The sequence below is a fragment of the Eleutherodactylus coqui genome, unplaced genomic scaffold (assembly GCF_035609145.1).
Source record: "Eleutherodactylus coqui strain aEleCoq1 unplaced genomic scaffold, aEleCoq1.hap1 HAP1_SCAFFOLD_657, whole genome shotgun sequence".
NCBI classification, from domain to species: domain Eukaryota; kingdom Metazoa; phylum Chordata; class Amphibia; order Anura; family Eleutherodactylidae; genus Eleutherodactylus; species Eleutherodactylus coqui.
Genome location: NW_027101839.1, coordinates 1 through 20,317, shown reverse-complemented (window position 1 = coordinate 20,317; position 20,317 = coordinate 1). Strand labels below are relative to the sequence as shown.

The 20,317-nt window shown below is 47.8% G+C and overlaps 6 non-coding genes across 6 annotated transcripts; all 6 read right to left on the bottom strand.

The window, feature by feature from the left end:
* Positions 1–3,819: 3,819 nt before the first annotated feature.
* On the bottom strand, positions 3,820–4,010 carry LOC136591901 (U2 spliceosomal RNA). The gene has a single exon (XR_010788018.1). It is a non-coding gene; the product is annotated as a U2 spliceosomal RNA (small nuclear RNA).
* Positions 4,011–6,621: 2,611 nt separating this feature from the next.
* Positions 6,622–6,812, bottom strand: LOC136591899 (U2 spliceosomal RNA). The gene has a single exon (XR_010788017.1). It is a non-coding gene; the product is annotated as a U2 spliceosomal RNA (small nuclear RNA).
* Positions 6,813–9,416: 2,604 nt separating this feature from the next.
* LOC136591911 (U2 spliceosomal RNA) lies at positions 9,417–9,607 on the bottom strand. Its single transcript, XR_010788028.1, has one exon. It is a non-coding gene; the product is annotated as a U2 spliceosomal RNA (small nuclear RNA).
* Positions 9,608–12,223: 2,616 nt separating this feature from the next.
* On the bottom strand, positions 12,224–12,414 carry LOC136591910 (U2 spliceosomal RNA). The gene has a single exon (XR_010788027.1). It is a non-coding gene; the product is annotated as a U2 spliceosomal RNA (small nuclear RNA).
* Positions 12,415–15,030: 2,616 nt separating this feature from the next.
* Positions 15,031–15,221, bottom strand: LOC136591909 (U2 spliceosomal RNA). Its single transcript, XR_010788026.1, has one exon. It is a non-coding gene; the product is annotated as a U2 spliceosomal RNA (small nuclear RNA).
* A 2,625-nt stretch (positions 15,222–17,846) lies between these two features.
* Positions 17,847–18,037, bottom strand: LOC136591908 (U2 spliceosomal RNA). Its single transcript, XR_010788025.1, has one exon. It is a non-coding gene; the product is annotated as a U2 spliceosomal RNA (small nuclear RNA).
* Positions 18,038–20,317: the final 2,280 nt, after the last annotated feature.

The following is a 20,317-nucleotide window of genomic DNA, read 5'->3' as shown; positions in this document are numbered from 1 at the left end:
AGTTGCTTTGGACACTTTAGCAACCACTGGTGCCCTAGCAGCTCCAGACACTCCAGCCTCCACAGGTGCCTTAGCAGCCACTGCAGCCCAAGATATTTTTGCAGTTTCAGTTTTTGTGGCCTCAGACAATTTTGCAGTCTCAGACGTTTTTGGAACCTCAGACACTTTTGGGGCCCCTACGGCTCCAGATACCTCAGCAGGCCCTGCAGCTTCAGCCTGCACACTTTTGGGGTTTTCAACCTTCCTCTGTATGCCAGGAGATTTACCAGCTCTCTCCTGCTCTGGCACCTCTTCCCTCTCTCCTCCCATTCTGGGCCTTATGCTCGCAGTGCAATCTTTAAACATATGATCGCTAGAGCCACAAAAGTCACACCGCTTTGGTTGCGGGCAATTACCAGCGTGATGACCCTCTTCCTGGCAGTTTCTGCATACTTGCCCTTTCGTGCATTCAGTTTTTACATGCCCAAACTCGAAGCAATTGCGGCAGTAAGTGGGTTGCCCCGGATAAGACAAATAGCCTCTATGTCCAGCAATTGTGAAGTTGGCCGGTGGGTGCTTCACACCTCCAATGCTGTCTGCACTCTGTCTAAATCTGCAATAGAACTTGTACTTGCAGTTGAATATGCCTAAAATGTTCATCTGCTTGTCTCCACCCCTCACCTGGTCGCAATATCTTCTTAAAAAGCTTTTAACTAGTTCAACCTCAGTGAAGGGGTTGTAGACATGCACCAAAACTGGCTTTTCGTGGATGCCAAACAACGGAGTGATCCTAACTCCATCCAACAAGTCAATGTCCTTGTGCTTTCTGAGCCATTCATAAACATTTAGGCAGATATGTTCCTCTGTAAAAGTCACATCGTACATACCCTGCCGTGGAAAGTCCTGCACGCTGTAGATGGCTGCTTTAGGAACCTTCATCTTCTCCAGGAGAATATCTCTGACGATAAAGACGACAGTGTTCTTGTTGTAATCTCCTGGCGCAACTTCAAAGCGTATGGAATTCTTCATGCCAAACATTTTCAGGGGTCAGCTGTCGGTCCAAAAACCACAGGAAAAAGATGCCGCTCCAAGCAAAAAAACTGGGCGCACCCAGATCGCTCCTCCAGCACAGACCGAGCCTTACACTTGATCTGAGCCAAAAGGCCGAGAAGCGATAACCCGAAATGGGTTTCACCTGTAGCCCGGTCCGCCCAACTCCACTTCCAAGGCTTGAGGCAACACGCTCAGCCAGCACTCTGGGCGCACCCACAATGCACCCAGGCAGCTGGGAGAGCTAGTAGAACTTTCCATAGCCCCGCCCCACGCCTTCTCAACCGCGCCCAGCCTCACACCCTCAGTCCTTCCTCTTGCACCGTGCTCACGCATCCTAGGCTTGCAGAGCCTGCTGCTGCAGGACTCGTCAGCTCCCTACAAACGAGGGTTAAGCCGGCGATGACACTAGAAGCAAGCACTAGTTTGTCTCTGAAGGTGCGTCGGCCGGTCGGTTGGAGGGATCTCTTCGGCCAGCCGCATTTCGAGTAGGGACGGATGGAAACTTTTTACCTAAAATAAGGGAAATTGGCTTCGGCCCCATAGGGCTTTATTGCCTTCCCCTGGGCCAGCATTAGTAGACCCTAGTAAGGAGAATATTAGAGCGGCATGGTCATCCGAAGAACTTAAAAACATACAGCAGGCCTTTTTTGCCCGCCCGCCATACATACATACATACCTACAGATTTTATATTTTTTTTACATATATACATTATATATATATATATATACATACATACATACATACATACATACATACACACACACACACACACACACACACATACACACATATACACACACACATACAATCTTAAATCTATCTTTAATCTATATCTACAAAATCTGTAAATTAGAAATAATCCATATCTATATTCTACATAATTAATAAAGATAGATAGATAGATAGATAGATAGATAGATAGATAGATAGATAGATAGATAGACTCACATACATGCATACATACATACATACTGTATGCAATTGAGCCAGGTGTTTGGAAGGCTGACGATGTCACTCCTTTGTGATGTCATCAATTTAGAAGCATTAATACCGGGCTTGGCAGCCATTTCAGTCAGTCTCTGCTGCAGCTGGGAGACGGGAGATGGTCTTTATTTCCACCAAGAAGCTGCAGAACTACCGGTAACTGCATCATTTTTATTTTATTCAATATAGGTTTTATTGGTTTCATGGAGGGGGGGAAACTTTTGCCTTATCTCAAAGCAATGTAAAAATAACTTTGACAATGAAACTTAATAAATCAATTTCGAGTTGAACTATATCATGTTTGTCTGTGATATTTTATAAGGTCTACAAACAGGGGAATGAGGGGAGGGTAAGGGGGGGGGGGAGTGGTAAGGGAGGGTAGGTATCTATGACACGGGAGAAAGAGAAAATAAAACAAAAAGGGGGGGGGGGGGGGGCGGGCTCCGGAATTGTTGTTTCTCTTTACAATTGTGGTTTAAACGTGTTACTCACATGTCCCTGTCTGTAACCACTTGGTAAATAGGGGTGAGCTCCGGGCATCTATCCATATCGCCCAGGTGTGATACAATTTATCATAGCCTGACGGCTCATCTAGAAGCCTCGTTCTCTCCATACGCTCTATTTCGTGGATCATTGTTATTTTTAGTGGAGTGCATTTTTTATGCAGCACACAAGGGGGAGACAGCGGCCTACCAAAATCTAGTTGGCTGCTGCTGTGGCTTTCTTTTTTTTAAAAAAAGGTAGGTTCCGTTCTTCCATGGTGAGGAATAGGCAGGGAGGTTCCGTTTTTGCCAGCTGGGGAATGCTTATAGGCAAGGCCTTATCCCTGGTGGTGCATGTAACGTTAGACCACGTTTCAGCATTCAGTCAGTCAGTGGCTGACAAACGAGCTCCATGCAAGTTTACATTAAACAGACACATTTCTTTCTTTACTGTATTGACTGCGGTCTGTAATCGAGCGGTTGAACTGTTTCTGTGTCCATGCATTGAATAAAGCAATACATCCTTGTAAAGTAGACGTCCGTTCGTTGGAGTTCTTTGCTCCCCGAGTGTTGCTCCATCTCTAAACGTTGGCCTGGATCTTCATGGACGAATACTGCCCATCCCACGTGGAGCGTGTATCTCAGCCCGCGTGGAGTGCTGCAGTCCAATGAGGTATTCCGTGCTACATAGCAAGCCTTGGGCCTGTGTGATTGGGGGTCCGCTGCTGTCTGTCCACTCTGAAGCGCGCATCCGGGGCCGGCCGCTTTTCGACTACCAGCGACTGCAGGTCACACACACAGGCTGGTTGGAATGGCCTAGCATTATCCTGATCTGGAGGTGTAACTTGAAGCTGCGGGGCCCGAGTACAAAGTCTGGAACTGGGCCCCCAAACTATAAAGCTTCATTGATAGCATTGGTTTACAATGTGGGGAAGAGAGACTTTATGGGCCCCCTGGGGCTCCGGGCCCCCTGCACATACACCCATGACCCGAATACGTGGAGCATACAGACGCAGGCTGCCAGGATACGCTGTGCCTGCCCGATGTTTCCAACTTGGCTATTAGCGCAGCGGTAGGTACGAACTATAGAGTGCGGCTGCCATATGAACTGGTGTGTGTGTGTGTGTGTGTTTTGCTTCCAGTTGTACCTGTGCTGTGCACACTCTGGCAGACGCAGCTGCTCAGTGGATACAATGTTGCGAGCAGACGGGCTGAGTGTCAATCAAAGTGCTTGGGTGGTAGCAGCAGCCGCCGCCACAGCTGCGCTGCACCTCTTGCTCGTCGGTTTTGTTTTTCTGCTTTTGGAAACTGCTGTAGGAAAGGGGGTGCACCGGTCCTGGAGGTACTGCAATACCAGGTCAATGCGTGGAGTGGACAGAGCAAGCTCTTTTTCCAGCTCCCTGTTCTAAAAATCCATTTAATATATGGTCCCCAGATAGGGGACGTATCAGATATTAAACTGATAAGAACAGATACTACACTTGATCTTAGCCAAAAGGCCGAGAAGCGATAACCCGAAATGGGTTTCACCTGTAGCCCGGCCCGCCCAACTCCACTTCCAAGGCTTGAGGCAACACGCTCAGCCAGCACTCTGGGCGCACCCACAATGCACCCAGGCAGCTGGGAGAGCTATTAAAACTTTCCATAGCCCCGCCCCACGCCTTCTCAACCGCGCCCAGCCTCACACCCTCAGTCCTTCCTCTTGCACCGTGCTCACGCATCCTAGGCTTGCAGAGCCTGCTGCTGCTGCTACTGCAGGACTCGTCAGCTCCCTACAAAGGATGGTTAAGCCGGCGATGACACTAGAAGCAAGCACTAGTTTGTCTCTGAAGGTGCGTCGGTCGGTCGGTTGGAGGGATCTCTTCGGCCGGCCGCATTTCCAGTGGGGACGGATGGAAACTTTTAACCTAAAATAAGGGAAATTGGCTTCGGCCCCATAGGGCTTTATTGCCTTCCCCTGGGCCAGCATTAGTAGACCCTAGTAAGGAGAATATTAGAGCGGCATGGTCATCCGAAGAACTTAAAAACATACAGCAGGCCTTTTTTGCCCGCCCGCCATACATACATACATACATAACTACAGATTTTATATTTTTTTTTACATATATACATTATATATACACACACACACACACACACACACACACACACACACACACACACACACACACACACACAATCTTAAATCTATCTTTAATCTATATCTACAAAATCTGTAATTTAGAAATAATCCATATCTATATTCTACATAATTAATAAAGATAGATAGATAGATAGATAGATAGATAGATAGATAGACTCACTCACATACATGCATACATACATACATACTGTATGCAATTGAGCCAGGTGTTTGGAAGGCTGACGATGTCACTCCTTTGTGATGTCATCAATTTAGAAGCATTAATACCGGGCTTGGCAGCCATTTCAGTCAGTCTCTGCTGCAGCTGGGAGACGGGAGATGGTCTTTATTTCCACCAAGAAGCTGCAGAACTACCGGTAACTGCATCATTTTTATTTTATTCAATATAGGTTTTATTGGTTTCATGGAGGGGGGGAAACTTTTGCCTTATCTCAAAGCAATGTAAAATTAACTTTGACAATGAAACTTAATAAATCAATTTCGAGTTGAACTATATCATGTTTGTCTGTGATATTTTATAAGGTCTACAAACAGGGGAATGAGGGGAGGGTAAGGGGGGGGTAGGTATCTATGACACGGGAGAAAGAAAAAATAAAACAAAAAGGGGGGGGGGGCGGGCTCCGGAATTGTTGTTTCTCTTTACGATTGTGGTTTAAACGTGTTACTCACATGTCCCTGTCTGTAACCACTTGGTAAATAGGGGTGAGCTCCGGGCATCTATCCATATCGCCCAGGTGTGATACAATTTATCATAGCCTGACGGCTCATCTGGAAGCCTCATTCTCTCCATACGCTCTATTTCGTGGATCATTGCTATTTTTAGTGGAGTGCATTTTTTATGCAGCACACAAGGGGGAGACAGCGGCCTACCAAAATCGAGTTGGCTGCTGCTGTGGCTTTCTTTTTTTAAAAAAAAGGTAGGTTCCGTTCTTCCATGGTGAGGAATAGGCAGGGAGGTTCGGTTTTTGCCAGCTGGGGAATGCTTATAGGCAAGGCCTTATCCCTGGTGGTGCATGTAACGTCAGACCACGTTTCAGCATTCAGTCAGTCAGTGGCTGACAAACGAGCTCCATGCAAGTTTACATTAAACAGACACATTTCTTTCTTTACTGTATTGACTGCGGTCTGTAATCGAGCGGTTGAACTGTTTCTGTGTCCATGCATTGAATAAAGCAATACATCCTTGTAAAGTAGGCGTCCGTTCGTTGGAGTTCTTTGCTCCCCGAGTGTTGCTCCATCTCTAAACGTTGGCCTGGATCTTCATGGACGAATACTGCCCATCCCACGTGGAGCGTGTATCTCAGCCCGCGTGGAGTGCTGCAGTCCAATGAGGTATTCCGTGCTACATAGCAAGCCTTGGGCCTGTGTGATTGGGGGTCCGCTGCTGTCTGTCCACTCTGAAGCGCGCATCCGGGGCCGGCCGCTTTTCGACTACCAGCGACTGCAGGTCACACACACAGGCTGGTTGGAATGGCCTAGCATTATCCTGATCCGGAGGTGTAACTTGAAGCTGCGGGGCCCCAGTACAAAGTCTGGAACTGGGCCCCCAAACTATAAAGCGTCATTGATAGCATTGGTTTACAATGTGGGGAAGAGAGACTTTATGGGCCCCCTAGGGCTCCGGGCCCCCTGCACATACACCCATGACCCGAATACGTGGAGCATACAGACGCAGGCTGCCAGGATACGCTGTGCCTGCCCGATGTTTCCAACTTGGCTATTAGCGCAGCGGTAGGTACGAACTATAGAGTGCGGCTGCCATATGAACTGGTGTGTGTGTGTGTGTGTGTTTTGCTTCCAGTTGTACCTGTGCTGTGCACACTCTGGCAGACGCAGCTGCTCAGTGGATACAATGTTGCGAGCAGACGGGCTGAGTGTCAATCAAAGTGCTTGGGTGGTAGCAGCAGCCGCCGCCACAGCTGCGCTGCACCTCTTGCTCGTCGGTTTTGTTTTTCTGCTTTTGGAAACTGCTGTAGGAAAGGGGGTGCACCGGTCCTGGAGGTACTGCAATACCAGGTCAATGCGTGGAGTGGACAGAGCAAGCTCTTTTTCCAGCTCCCTGTTCTAAAAATCCATTTAATATATGGTCCCCAGATAGGGGACGTATCAGATATTAAACTGATAAGAACAGATACTACACTTGATCTTAGCCAAAAGGCCGAGAAGCGATAACCCGAAATGGGTTTCACCTGTAGCCCGGCCCGCCCAACTCCACTTCCAAGGCTTGAGGCAACACGCTCAGCCAGCACTCTGGGCGCACCCACAATGCACCCAGGCAGCTGGGAGAGCTATTAAAACTTTCCATAGCCCCGCCCCACGCCTTCTCAACCGCGCCCAGCCTCACACCCTCAGTCCTTCCTCTTGCACCGTGCTCACGCATCCTAGGCTTGCAGAGCCTGCTGCTGCTGCTACTGCAGGACTCGTCAGCTCCCTACAAAGGATGGTTAAGCCGGCGATGACACTAGAAGCAAGCACTAGTTTGTCTCTGAAGGTGCGTCGGTCGGTCGGTTGGAGGGATCTCTTCGGCCGGCCGCATTTCCAGTGGGGACGGATGGAAACTTTTAACCTAAAATAAGGGAAATTGGCTTCGGCCCCATAGGGCTTTATTGCCTTCCCCTGGGCCAGCATTAGTAGACCCTAGTAAGGAGAATATTAGAGCGGCATGGTCATCCGAAGAACTTAAAAACATACAGCAGGCCTTTTTTGCCCGCCCGCCATACATACATACATACATAACTACAGATTTTATATTTTTTTTTACATATATACATTATATATACACACACACACACACACACACACACACACACACACACACACACACACACAATCTTAAATCTATCTTTAATCTATATCTACAAAATCTGTAATTTAGAAATAATCCATATCTATATTCTACATAATTAATAAAGATAGATAGATAGATAGATAGATAGATAGATAGATAGACTCACTCACATACATGCATACATACATACATACTGTATGCAATTGAGCCAGGTGTTTGGAAGGCTGACGATGTCACTCCTTTGTGATGTCATCAATTTAGAAGCATTAATACCGGGCTTGGCAGCCATTTCAGTCAGTCTCTGCTGCAGCTGGGAGACGGGAGATGGTCTTTATTTCCACCAAGAAGCTGCAGAACTACCGGTAACTGCATCATTTTTATTTTATTCAATATAGGTTTTATTGGTTTCATGGAGGGGGGGAAACTTTTGCCTTATCTCAAAGCAATGTAAAATTAACTTTGACAATGAAACTTAATAAATCAATTTCGAGTTGAACTATATCATGTTTGTCTGTGATATTTTATAAGGTCTACAAACAGGGGAATGAGGGGAGGGTAAGGGGGGGGTAGGTATCTATGACACGGGAGAAAGAAAAAATAAAACAAAAAGGGGGGGGGGGGCGGGCTCCGGAATTGTTGTTTCTCTTTACGATTGTGGTTTAAACGTGTTACTCACATGTCCCTGTCTGTAACCACTTGGTAAATAGGGGTGAGCTCCGGGCATCTATCCATATCGCCCAGGTGTGATACAATTTATCATAGCCTGACGGCTCATCTGGAAGCCTCATTCTCTCCATACGCTCTATTTCGTGGATCATTGCTATTTTTAGTGGAGTGCATTTTTTATGCAGCACACAAGGGGGAGACAGCGGCCTACCAAAATCGAGTTGGCTGCTGCTGTGGCTTTCTTTTTTTAAAAAAAAGGTAGGTTCCGTTCTTCCATGGTGAGGAATAGGCAGGGAGGTTCGGTTTTTGCCAGCTGGGGAATGCTTATAGGCAAGGCCTTATCCCTGGTGGTGCATGTAACGTCAGACCACGTTTCAGCATTCAGTCAGTCAGTGGCTGACAAACGAGCTCCATGCAAGTTTACATTAAACAGACACATTTCTTTCTTTACTGTATTGACTGCGGTCTGTAATCGAGCGGTTGAACTGTTTCTGTGTCCATGCATTGAATAAAGCAATACATCCTTGTAAAGTAGGCGTCCGTTCGTTGGAGTTCTTTGCTCCCCGAGTGTTGCTCCATCTCTAAACGTTGGCCTGGATCTTCATGGACGAATACTGCCCATCCCACGTGGAGCGTGTATCTCAGCCCGCGTGGAGTGCTGCAGTCCAATGAGGTATTCCGTGCTACATAGCAAGCCTTGGGCCTGTGTGATTGGGGGTCCGCTGCTGTCTGTCCACTCTGAAGCGCGCATCCGGGGCCGGCCGCTTTTCGACTACCAGCGACTGCAGGTCACACACACAGGCTGGTTGGAATGGCCTAGCATTATCCTGATCCGGAGGTGTAACTTGAAGCTGCGGGGCCCCAGTACAAAGTCTGGAACTGGGCCCCCAAACTATAAAGCGTCATTGATAGCATTGGTTTACAATGTGGGGAAGAGAGACTTTATGGGCCCCCTAGGGCTCCGGGCCCCCTGCACATACACCCATGACCCGAATACGTGGAGCATACAGACGCAGGCTGCCAGGATACGCTGTGCCTGCCCGATGTTTCCAACTTGGCTATTAGCGCAGCGGTAGGTACGAACTATAGAGTGCGGCTGCCATATGAACTGGTGTGTGTGTGTGTGTGTGTTTTGCTTCCAGTTGTACCTGTGCTGTGCACACTCTGGCAGACGCAGCTGCTCAGTGGATACAATGTTGCGAGCAGACGGGCTGAGTGTCAATCAAAGTGCTTGGGTGGTAGCAGCAGCCGCCGCCACAGCTGCGCTGCACCTCTTGCTCGTCGGTTTTGTTTTTCTGCTTTTGGAAACTGCTGTAGGAAAGGGGGTGCACCGGTCCTGGAGGTACTGCAATACCAGGTCAATGCGTGGAGTGGACAGAGCAAGCTCTTTTTCCAGCTCCCTGTTCTAAAAATCCATTTAATATATGGTCCCCAGATAGGGGACGTATCAGATATTAAACTGATAAGAACAGATACTACACTTGATCTTAGCCAAAAGGCCGAGAAGCGATAACCCGAAATGGGTTTCACCTGTAGCCCGGCCCGCCCAACTCCACTTCCAAGGCTTGAGGCAACACGCTCAGCCAGCACTCTGGGCGCACCCACAATGCACCCAGGCAGCTGGGAGAGCTATTAAAACTTTCCATAGCCCCGCCCCACGCCTTCTCAACCGCGCCCAGCCTCACACCCTCAGTCCTTCCTCTTGCACCGTGCTCACGCATCCTAGGCTTGCAGAGCCTGCTGCTGCTGCTACTGCAGGACTCGTCAGCTCCCTACAAAGGATGGTTAAGCCGGCGATGACACTAGAAGCAAGCACTAGTTTGTCTCTGAAGGTGCGTCGGTCGGTCGGTTGGAGGGATCTCTTCGGCCGGCCGCATTTCCAGTGGGGACGGATGGAAACTTTTAACCTAAAATAAGGGAAATTGGCTTCGGCCCCATAGGGCTTTATTGCCTTCCCCTGGGCCAGCATTAGTAGACCCTAGTAAGGAGAATATTAGAGCGGCATGGTCATCCGAAGAACTTAAAAACATACAGCAGGCCTTTTTTGCCCGCCCGCCATACATACATACATACATAACTACAGATTTTATATTTTTTTTTACATATATACATTATATATACACACACACACACACACACACACACACACACACACACACACACACACACACACACACACACAATCTTAAATCTATCTTTAATCTATATCTACAAAATCTGTAATTTAGAAATAATCCATATCTATATTCTACATAATTAATAAAGATAGATAGATAGATAGATAGATAGATAGATAGATAGACTCACTCACATACATGCATACATACATACATACTGTATGCAATTGAGCCAGGTGTTTGGAAGGCTGACGATGTCACTCCTTTGTGATGTCATCAATTTAGAAGCATTAATACCGGGCTTGGCAGCCATTTCAGTCAGTCTCTGCTGCAGCTGGGAGACGGGAGATGGTCTTTATTTCCACCAAGAAGCTGCAGAACTACCGGTAACTGCATCATTTTTATTTTATTCAATATAGGTTTTATTGGTTTCATGGAGGGGGGGAAACTTTTGCCTTATCTCAAAGCAATGTAAAATTAACTTTGACAATGAAACTTAATAAATCAATTTCGAGTTGAACTATATCATGTTTGTCTGTGATATTTTATAAGGTCTACAAACAGGGGAATGAGGGGAGGGTAAGGGGGGGGTAGGTATCTATGACACGGGAGAAAGAAAAAATAAAACAAAAAGGGGGGGGGGGGCGGGCTCCGGAATTGTTGTTTCTCTTTACGATTGTGGTTTAAACGTGTTACTCACATGTCCCTGTCTGTAACCACTTGGTAAATAGGGGTGAGCTCCGGGCATCTATCCATATCGCCCAGGTGTGATACAATTTATCATAGCCTGACGGCTCATCTGGAAGCCTCATTCTCTCCATACGCTCTATTTCGTGGATCATTGCTATTTTTAGTGGAGTGCATTTTTTATGCAGCACACAAGGGGGAGACAGCGGCCTACCAAAATCGAGTTGGCTGCTGCTGTGGCTTTCTTTTTTTAAAAAAAAGGTAGGTTCCGTTCTTCCATGGTGAGGAATAGGCAGGGAGGTTCGGTTTTTGCCAGCTGGGGAATGCTTATAGGCAAGGCCTTATCCCTGGTGGTGCATGTAACGTCAGACCACGTTTCAGCATTCAGTCAGTCAGTGGCTGACAAACGAGCTCCATGCAAGTTTACATTAAACAGACACATTTCTTTCTTTACTGTATTGACTGCGGTCTGTAATCGAGCGGTTGAACTGTTTCTGTGTCCATGCATTGAATAAAGCAATACATCCTTGTAAAGTAGGCGTCCGTTCGTTGGAGTTCTTTGCTCCCCGAGTGTTGCTCCATCTCTAAACGTTGGCCTGGATCTTCATGGACGAATACTGCCCATCCCACGTGGAGCGTGTATCTCAGCCCGCGTGGAGTGCTGCAGTCCAATGAGGTATTCCGTGCTACATAGCAAGCCTTGGGCCTGTGTGATTGGGGGTCCGCTGCTGTCTGTCCACTCTGAAGCGCGCATCCGGGGCCGGCCGCTTTTCGACTACCAGCGACTGCAGGTCACACACACAGGCTGGTTGGAATGGCCTAGCATTATCCTGATCCGGAGGTGTAACTTGAAGCTGCGGGGCCCCAGTACAAAGTCTGGAACTGGGCCCCCAAACTATAAAGCGTCATTGATAGCATTGGTTTACAATGTGGGGAAGAGAGACTTTATGGGCCCCCTAGGGCTCCGGGCCCCCTGCACATACACCCATGACCCGAATACGTGGAGCATACAGACGCAGGCTGCCAGGATACGCTGTGCCTGCCCGATGTTTCCAACTTGGCTATTAGCGCAGCGGTAGGTACGAACTATAGAGTGCGGCTGCCATATGAACTGGTGTGTGTGTGTGTGTGTGTTTTGCTTCCAGTTGTACCTGTGCTGTGCACACTCTGGCAGACGCAGCTGCTCAGTGGATACAATGTTGCGAGCAGACGGGCTGAGTGTCAATCAAAGTGCTTGGGTGGTAGCAGCAGCCGCCGCCACAGCTGCGCTGCACCTCTTGCTCGTCGGTTTTGTTTTTCTGCTTTTGGAAACTGCTGTAGGAAAGGGGGTGCACCGGTCCTGGAGGTACTGCAATACCAGGTCAATGCGTGGAGTGGACAGAGCAAGCTCTTTTTCCAGCTCCCTGTTCTAAAAATCCATTTAATATATGGTCCCCAGATAGGGGACGTATCAGATATTAAACTGATAAGAACAGATACTACACTTGATCTTAGCCAAAAGGCCGAGAAGCGATAACCCGAAATGGGTTTCACCTGTAGCCCGGCCCGCCCAACTCCACTTCCAAGGCTTGAGGCAACACGCTCAGCCAGCACTCTGGGCGCACCCACAATGCACCCAGGCAGCTGGGAGAGCTATTAAAACTTTCCATAGCCCCGCCCCACGCCTTCTCAACCGCGCCCAGCCTCACACCCTCAGTCCTTCCTCTTGCACCGTGCTCACGCATCCTAGGCTTGCAGAGCCTGCTGCTGCTGCTACTGCAGGACTCGTCAGCTCCCTACAAAGGATGGTTAAGCCGGCGATGACACTAGAAGCAAGCACTAGTTTGTCTCTGAAGGTGCGTCGGTCGGTCGGTTGGAGGGATCTCTTCGGCCGGCCGCATTTCCAGTGGGGACGGATGGAAACTTTTAACCTAAAATAAGGGAAATTGGCTTCGGCCCCATAGGGCTTTATTGCCTTCCCCTGGGCCAGCATTAGTAGACCCTAGTAAGGAGAATATTAGAGCGGCATGGTCATCCGAAGAACTTAAAAACATACAGCAGGCCTTTTTTGCCCGCCCGCCATACATACATACATACATAACTACAGATTTTATATTTTTTTTTACATATATACATTATATATACACACACACACACACACACACACACACACACACACACACACACACACACACACACACAATCTTAAATCTATCTTTAATCTATATCTACAAAATCTGTAATTTAGAAATAATCCATATCTATATTCTACATAATTAATAAAGATAGATAGATAGATAGATAGATAGATAGATAGATAGATAGACTCACTCACATACATGCATACATACATACATACTGTATGCAATTGAGCCAGGTGTTTGGAAGGCTGACGATGTCACTCCTTTGTGATGTCATCAATTTAGAAGCATTAATACCGGGCTTGGCAGCCATTTCAGTCAGTCTCTGCTGCAGCTGGGAGACGGGAGATGGTCTTTATTTCCACCAAGAAGCTGCAGAACTACCGGTAACTGCATCATTTTTATTTTATTCAATATAGGTTTTATTGGTTTCATGGAGGGGGGGAAACTTTTGCCTTATCTCAAAGCAATGTAAAATTAACTTTGACAATGAAACTTAATAAATCAATTTCGAGTTGAACTATATCATGTTTGTCTGTGATATTTTATAAGGTCTACAAACAGGGGAATGAGGGGAGGGTAAGGGGGGGGTAGGTATCTATGACACGGGAGAAAGAAAAAATAAAACAAAAAGGGGGGGGGGGGCGGGCTCCGGAATTGTTGTTTCTCTTTACGATTGTGGTTTAAACGTGTTACTCACATGTCCCTGTCTGTAACCACTTGGTAAATAGGGGTGAGCTCCGGGCATCTATCCATATCGCCCAGGTGTGATACAATTTATCATAGCCTGACGGCTCATCTGGAAGCCTCATTCTCTCCATACGCTCTATTTCGTGGATCATTGCTATTTTTAGTGGAGTGCATTTTTTATGCAGCACACAAGGGGGAGACAGCGGCCTACCAAAATCGAGTTGGCTGCTGCTGTGGCTTTCTTTTTTTAAAAAAAAGGTAGGTTCCGTTCTTCCATGGTGAGGAATAGGCAGGGAGGTTCGGTTTTTGCCAGCTGGGGAATGCTTATAGGCAAGGCCTTATCCCTGGTGGTGCATGTAACGTCAGACCACGTTTCAGCATTCAGTCAGTCAGTGGCTGACAAACGAGCTCCATGCAAGTTTACATTAAACAGACACATTTCTTTCTTTACTGTATTGACTGCGGTCTGTAATCGAGCGGTTGAACTGTTTCTGTGTCCATGCATTGAATAAAGCAATACATCCTTGTAAAGTAGGCGTCCGTTCGTTGGAGTTCTTTGCTCCCCGAGTGTTGCTCCATCTCTAAACGTTGGCCTGGATCTTCATGGACGAATACTGCCCATCCCACGTGGAGCGTGTATCTCAGCCCGCGTGGAGTGCTGCAGTCCAATGAGGTATTCCGTGCTACATAGCAAGCCTTGGGCCTGTGTGATTGGGGGTCCGCTGCTGTCTGTCCACTCTGAAGCGCGCATCCGGGGCCGGCCGCTTTTCGACTACCAGCGACTGCAGGTCACACACACAGGCTGGTTGGAATGGCCTAGCATTATCCTGATCCGGAGGTGTAACTTGAAGCTGCGGGGCCCCAGTACAAAGTCTGGAACTGGGCCCCCAAACTATAAAGCGTCATTGATAGCATTGGTTTACAATGTGGGGAAGAGAGACTTTATGGGCCCCCTAGGGCTCCGGGCCCCCTGCACATACACCCATGACCCGAATACGTGGAGCATACAGACGCAGGCTGCCAGGATACGCTGTGCCTGCCCGATGTTTCCAACTTGGCTATTAGCGCAGCGGTAGGTACGAACTATAGAGTGCGGCTGCCATATGAACTGGTGTGTGTGTGTGTGTGTGTTTTGCTTCCAGTTGTACCTGTGCTGTGCACACTCTGGCAGACGCAGCTGCTCAGTGGATACAATGTTGCGAGCAGACGGGCTGAGTGTCAATCAAAGTGCTTGGGTGGTAGCAGCAGCCGCCGCCACAGCTGCGCTGCACCTCTTGCTCGTCGGTTTTGTTTTTCTGCTTTTGGAAACTGCTGTAGGAAAGGGGGTGCACCGGTCCTGGAGGTACTGCAATACCAGGTCAATGCGTGGAGTGGACAGAGCAAGCTCTTTTTCCAGCTCCCTGTTCTAAAAATCCATTTAATATATGGTCCCCAGATAGGGGACGTATCAGATATTAAACTGATAAGAACAGATACTACACTTGATCTTAGCCAAAAGGCCGAGAAGCGATAACCCGAAATGGGTTTCACCTGTAGCCCGGCCCCGCCCAACTCCACTTCCAAGGCTTGAGGCAACACGCTCAGCCAGCACTCTGGGCGCACCCACAATGCACCCAGGCAGCTGGGAGAGCTATTAAAACTTTCCATAGCCCCGCCCCACGCCTTCTCAACCGCGCCCAGCCTCACACCCTCAGTCCTTCCTCTTGCACCGTGCTCACGCATCCTAGGCTTGCAGAGCCTGCTGCTGCTGCTACTGCAGGACTCGTCAGCTCCCTACAAAGGATGGTTAAGCCGGCGATGACACTAGAAGCAAGCACTAGTTTGTCTCTGAAGGTGCGTCGGTCGGTCGGTTGGAGGGATCTCTTCGGCCGGCCGCATTTCCAGTGGGGACGGATGGAAACTTTTAACCTAAAATAAGGGAAATTGGCTTCGGCCCCATAGGGCTTTATTGCCTTCCCCTGGGCCAGCATTAGTAGACCCTAGTAAGGAGAATATTAGAGCGGCATGGTCATCCGAAGAACTTAAAAACATACAGCAGGCCTTTTTTGCCCGCCCGCCATACATACATACATACATAACTACAGATTTTATATTTTTTTTTACATATATACATTATATATACACACACACACACACACACACACACACACACACACACACACACACACACACACACACACACACACAATCTTAAATCTATCTTTAATCTATATCTACAAAATCTGTAATTTAGAAATAATCCATATCTATATTCTACATAATTAATAAAGATAGATAGATAGATAGATAGATAGATAGATAGATAGATAGACTCACTCACATACATGCATACATACATACATACTGTATGCAATTGAGCCAGGTGTTTGGAAGGCTGACGATGTCACTCCTTTGTGATGTCATCAATTTAGAAGCATTAATACCGGGCTTGGCAGCCATTTCAGTCAGTCTCTGCTGCAGCTGGGAGACGGGAGATGGTCTTTATTTCCACCAAGAAGCTGCAGAACTACCGGTAACTGCATCATTTTTATTTTATTCAATATAGGTTTTATTGGTTTCATGGAGGGGGGGAAACTTTTGCCTTATCTCAAAGCAATGTAAAATTAACTTTGACAATGAAACTTAATAAATCAATTTCGAGTTGAACTATATCATGTTTGTCTGTGATATTTTATAAGGTCTACAAACAGGGGAATGAGGGGAGGGTAAGGGGGGGGTAGGTATCTATGACACGGGAGAAAGAAAAAATAAAACAAAAAGGGGGGGGGGGGCGGGCTCCGGAATTGTTGTTTCTCTTTACGATTGTGGTTTAAACGTGTTACTCACATGTCCCTGTCTGTAACCACTTGGTAAATAGGGGTGAGCTCCGGGCATCTATCCATATCGCCCAGGTGTGATACAATTTATCATAGCCTGACGGCTCATCTGGAAGCCTCATTCTCTCCATACGCTCTATTTCGTGGATCATTGCTATTTTTAGTGGAGTGCATTTTTTATGCAGCACACAAGGGGGAGACAGCGGCCTACCAAAATCGAGTTGGCTGCTGCTGTGGCTTTCTTTTTTTAAAAAAAAGGTAGGTTCCGTTCTTCCATGGTGAGGAATAGGCAGGGAGGTTCGGTTTTTGCCAGCTGGGGAATGCTTATAGGCAAGGCCTTATCCCTGGTGGTGCATGTAACGTCAGACCACGTTTCAGCATTCAGTCAGTCAGTGGCTGACAAACGAGCTCCATGCAAGTTTACATTAAACAGACACATTTCTTTCTTTACTGTATTGACTGCGGTCTGTAATCGAGCGGTTGAACTGTTTCTGTGTCCATGCATTGAATAAAGCAATACATCCTTGTAAAGTAGGCGTCCGTTCGTTGGAGTTCTTTGCTCCCCGAGTGTTGCTCCATCTCTAAACGTTGGCCTGGATCTTCATGGACGAATACTGCCCATCCCACGTGGAGCGTGTATCTCAGCCCGCGTGGAGTGCTGCAGTCCAATGAGGTATTCCGTGCTACATAGCAAGCCTTGGGCCTGTGTGATTGGGGGTCCGCTGCTGTCTGTCCACTCTGAAGCGCGCATCCGGGGCCGGCCGCTTTTCGACTACCAGCGACTGCAGGTCACACACACAGGCTGGTTGGAATGGCCTAGCATTATCCTGATCCGGAGGTGTAACTTGAAGCTGCGGGGCCCCAGTACAAAGTCTGGAACTGGGCCCCCAAACTATAAAGCGTCATTGATAGCATTGGTTTACAATGTGGGGAAGAGAGACTTTATGGGCCCCCTAGGGCTCCGGGCCCCCTGCACATACACCCATGACCCGAATACGTGGAGCATACAGACGCAGGCTGCCAGGATACGCTGTGCCTGCCCGATGTTTCCAACTTGGCTATTAGCGCAGCGGTAGGTACGAACTATAGAGTGCGGCTGCCATATGAACTGGTGTGTGTGTGTGTGTGTGTTTTGCTTCCAGTTGTACCTGTGCTGTGCACACTCTGGCAGACGCAGCTGCTCAGTGGATACAATGTTGCGAGCAGACGGGCTGAGTGTCAATCAAAGTGCTTGGGTGGTAGCAGCAGCCGCCGCCACAGCTGCGCTGCACCTCTTGCTCGTCGGTTTTGTTTTTCTGCTTTTGGAAACTGCTGTAGGAAAGGGGGTGCACCGGTCCTGGAGGTACTGCAATACCAGGTCAATGCGTGGAGTGGACAGAGCAAGCTCTTTTTCCAGCTCCCTGTTCTAAAAATCCATTTAATATATGGTCCCCAGATAGGGGACGTATCAGATATTAAACTGATAAGAACAGATACTACACTTGATCTTAGCCAAAAGGCCGAGAAGCGATAACCCGAAATGGGTTTCACCTGTAGCCCGGCCCGCCCAACTCCACTTCCAAGGCTTGAGGCAACACGCTCAGCCAGCACTCTGGGCGCACCCACAATGCACCCAGGCAGCTGGGAGAGCTATTAAAACTTTCCATAGCCCCGCCCCACGCCTTCTCAACCGCGCCCAGCCTCACACCCTCAGTCCTTCCTCTTGCACCGTGCTCACGCATCCTAGGCTTGCAGAGCCTGCTGCTGCTGCTACTGCAGGACTCGTCAGCTCCCTACAAAGGATGGTTAAGCCGGCGATGACACTAGAAGCAAGCACTAGTTTGTCTCTGAAGGTGCGTCGGTCGGTCGGTTGGAGGGATCTCTTCGGCCGGCCGCATTTCCAGTGGGGACGGATGGAAACTTTTAACCTAAAATAAGGGAAATTGGCTTCGGCCCCATAGGGCTTTATTGCCTTCCCCTGGGCCAGCATTAGTAGACCCTAGTAAGGAGAATATTAGAGCGGCATGGTCATCCGAAGAACTTAAAAACATACAGCAGGCCTTTTTTGCCCGCCCGCCATACATACATACATACATAACTACAGATTTTATATTTTTTTTTACATATATACATTATATATACACACACACACACACACACACACACACACACACACACACACACACACACACACACACACACACACAATCTTAAATCTATCTTTAATCTATATCTACAAAATCTGTAATTTAGAAATAATCCATATCTATATTCTACATAATTAATAGATAGATAGATAGATAGATAGATAGATAGATAGATAGATAGACTCACTCACATACATGCATACATACATACATACTGTATGCAATTGAGCCAGGTGTTTGGAAGGCTGACGATGTCACTCCTTTGTGATGTCATCAATTTAGAAGCATTAATACCGGGCTTGGCAGCCATTTCAGTCAGTCTCTGCTGCAGCTGGGAGACGGGAGATGGTCTTTATTTCCACCAAGAAGCTGCAGAACTACCGGTAACTGCATCATTTTTATTTTATTCAATATAGGTTTTATTGGTTTCATGGAGGGGGGGAAACTTTTGCCTTATCTCAAAGCAATGTAAAATTAACTTTGACAATGAAACTTAATAAATCAATTTCGAGTTGAACTATATCATGTTTGTCTGTGATATTTTATAAGGTCTACAAACAGGGGAATGAGGGGAGGGTAAGGGGGGGGTAGGTATCTATGACACGGGAGAAAGAAAAAATAAAACAAAAAGGGGGGGGGGGGGCGGGCTCCGGAATTGTTGTTTCTCTTTACGATTGTGGTTTAAACGTGTTACTCACATGTCCCTGTCTGTAACCACTTGGTAAATAGGGGTGAGCTCCGGGCATCTATCCATATCGCCCAGGTGTGATACAATTTATCATAGCCTGACGGCTCATCTGGAAGCCTCATTCTCTCCATACGCTCTATTTCGTGGATCATTGCTATTTTTAGTGGAGTGCATTTTTTATGCAGCACACAAGGGGGAGACAGCGGCCTACCAAAATCGAGTTGGCTGCTGCTGTGGCTTTCTTTTTTTAAAAAAAAGGTAGGTTCCGTTCTTCCATGGTGAGGAATAGGCAGGGAGGTTCGGTTTTTGCCAGCTGGGGAATGCTTATAGGCAAGGCCTTATCCCTGGTGGTGCATGTAACGTCAGACCACGTTTCAGCATTCAGTCAGTCAGTGGCTGACAAACGAGCTCCATGCAAGTTTACATTAAACAGACACATTTCTTTCTTTACTGTATTGACTGCGGTCTGTAATCGAGCGGTTGAACTGTTTCTGTGTCCATGCATTGAATAAAGCAATACATCCTTGTAAAGTAGGCGTCCGTTCGTTGGAGTTCTTTGCTCCCCGAGTGTTGCTCCATCTCTAAACGTTGGCCTGGATCTTCATGGACGAATACTGCCCATCCCACGTGGAGCGTGTATCTCAGCCCGCGTGGAGTGCTGCAGTCCAATGAGGTATTCCGTGCTACATAGCAAGCCTTGGGCCTGTGTGATTGGGGGTCCGCTGCTGTCTGTCCACTCTGAAGCGCGCATCCGGGGCCGGCCGCTTTTCGACTACCAGCGACTGCAGGTCACACACACAGGCTGGTTGGAATGGCCTAGCATTATCCTGATCCGGAGGTGTAACTTGAAGCTGCGGGGCCCCAGTACAAAGTCTGGAACTGGGCCCCCAAACTATAAAGCGTCATTGATAGCATTGGTTTACAATGTGGGGAAGAGAGACTTTATGGGCCCCCTAGGGCTCCGGGCCCCCTGCACA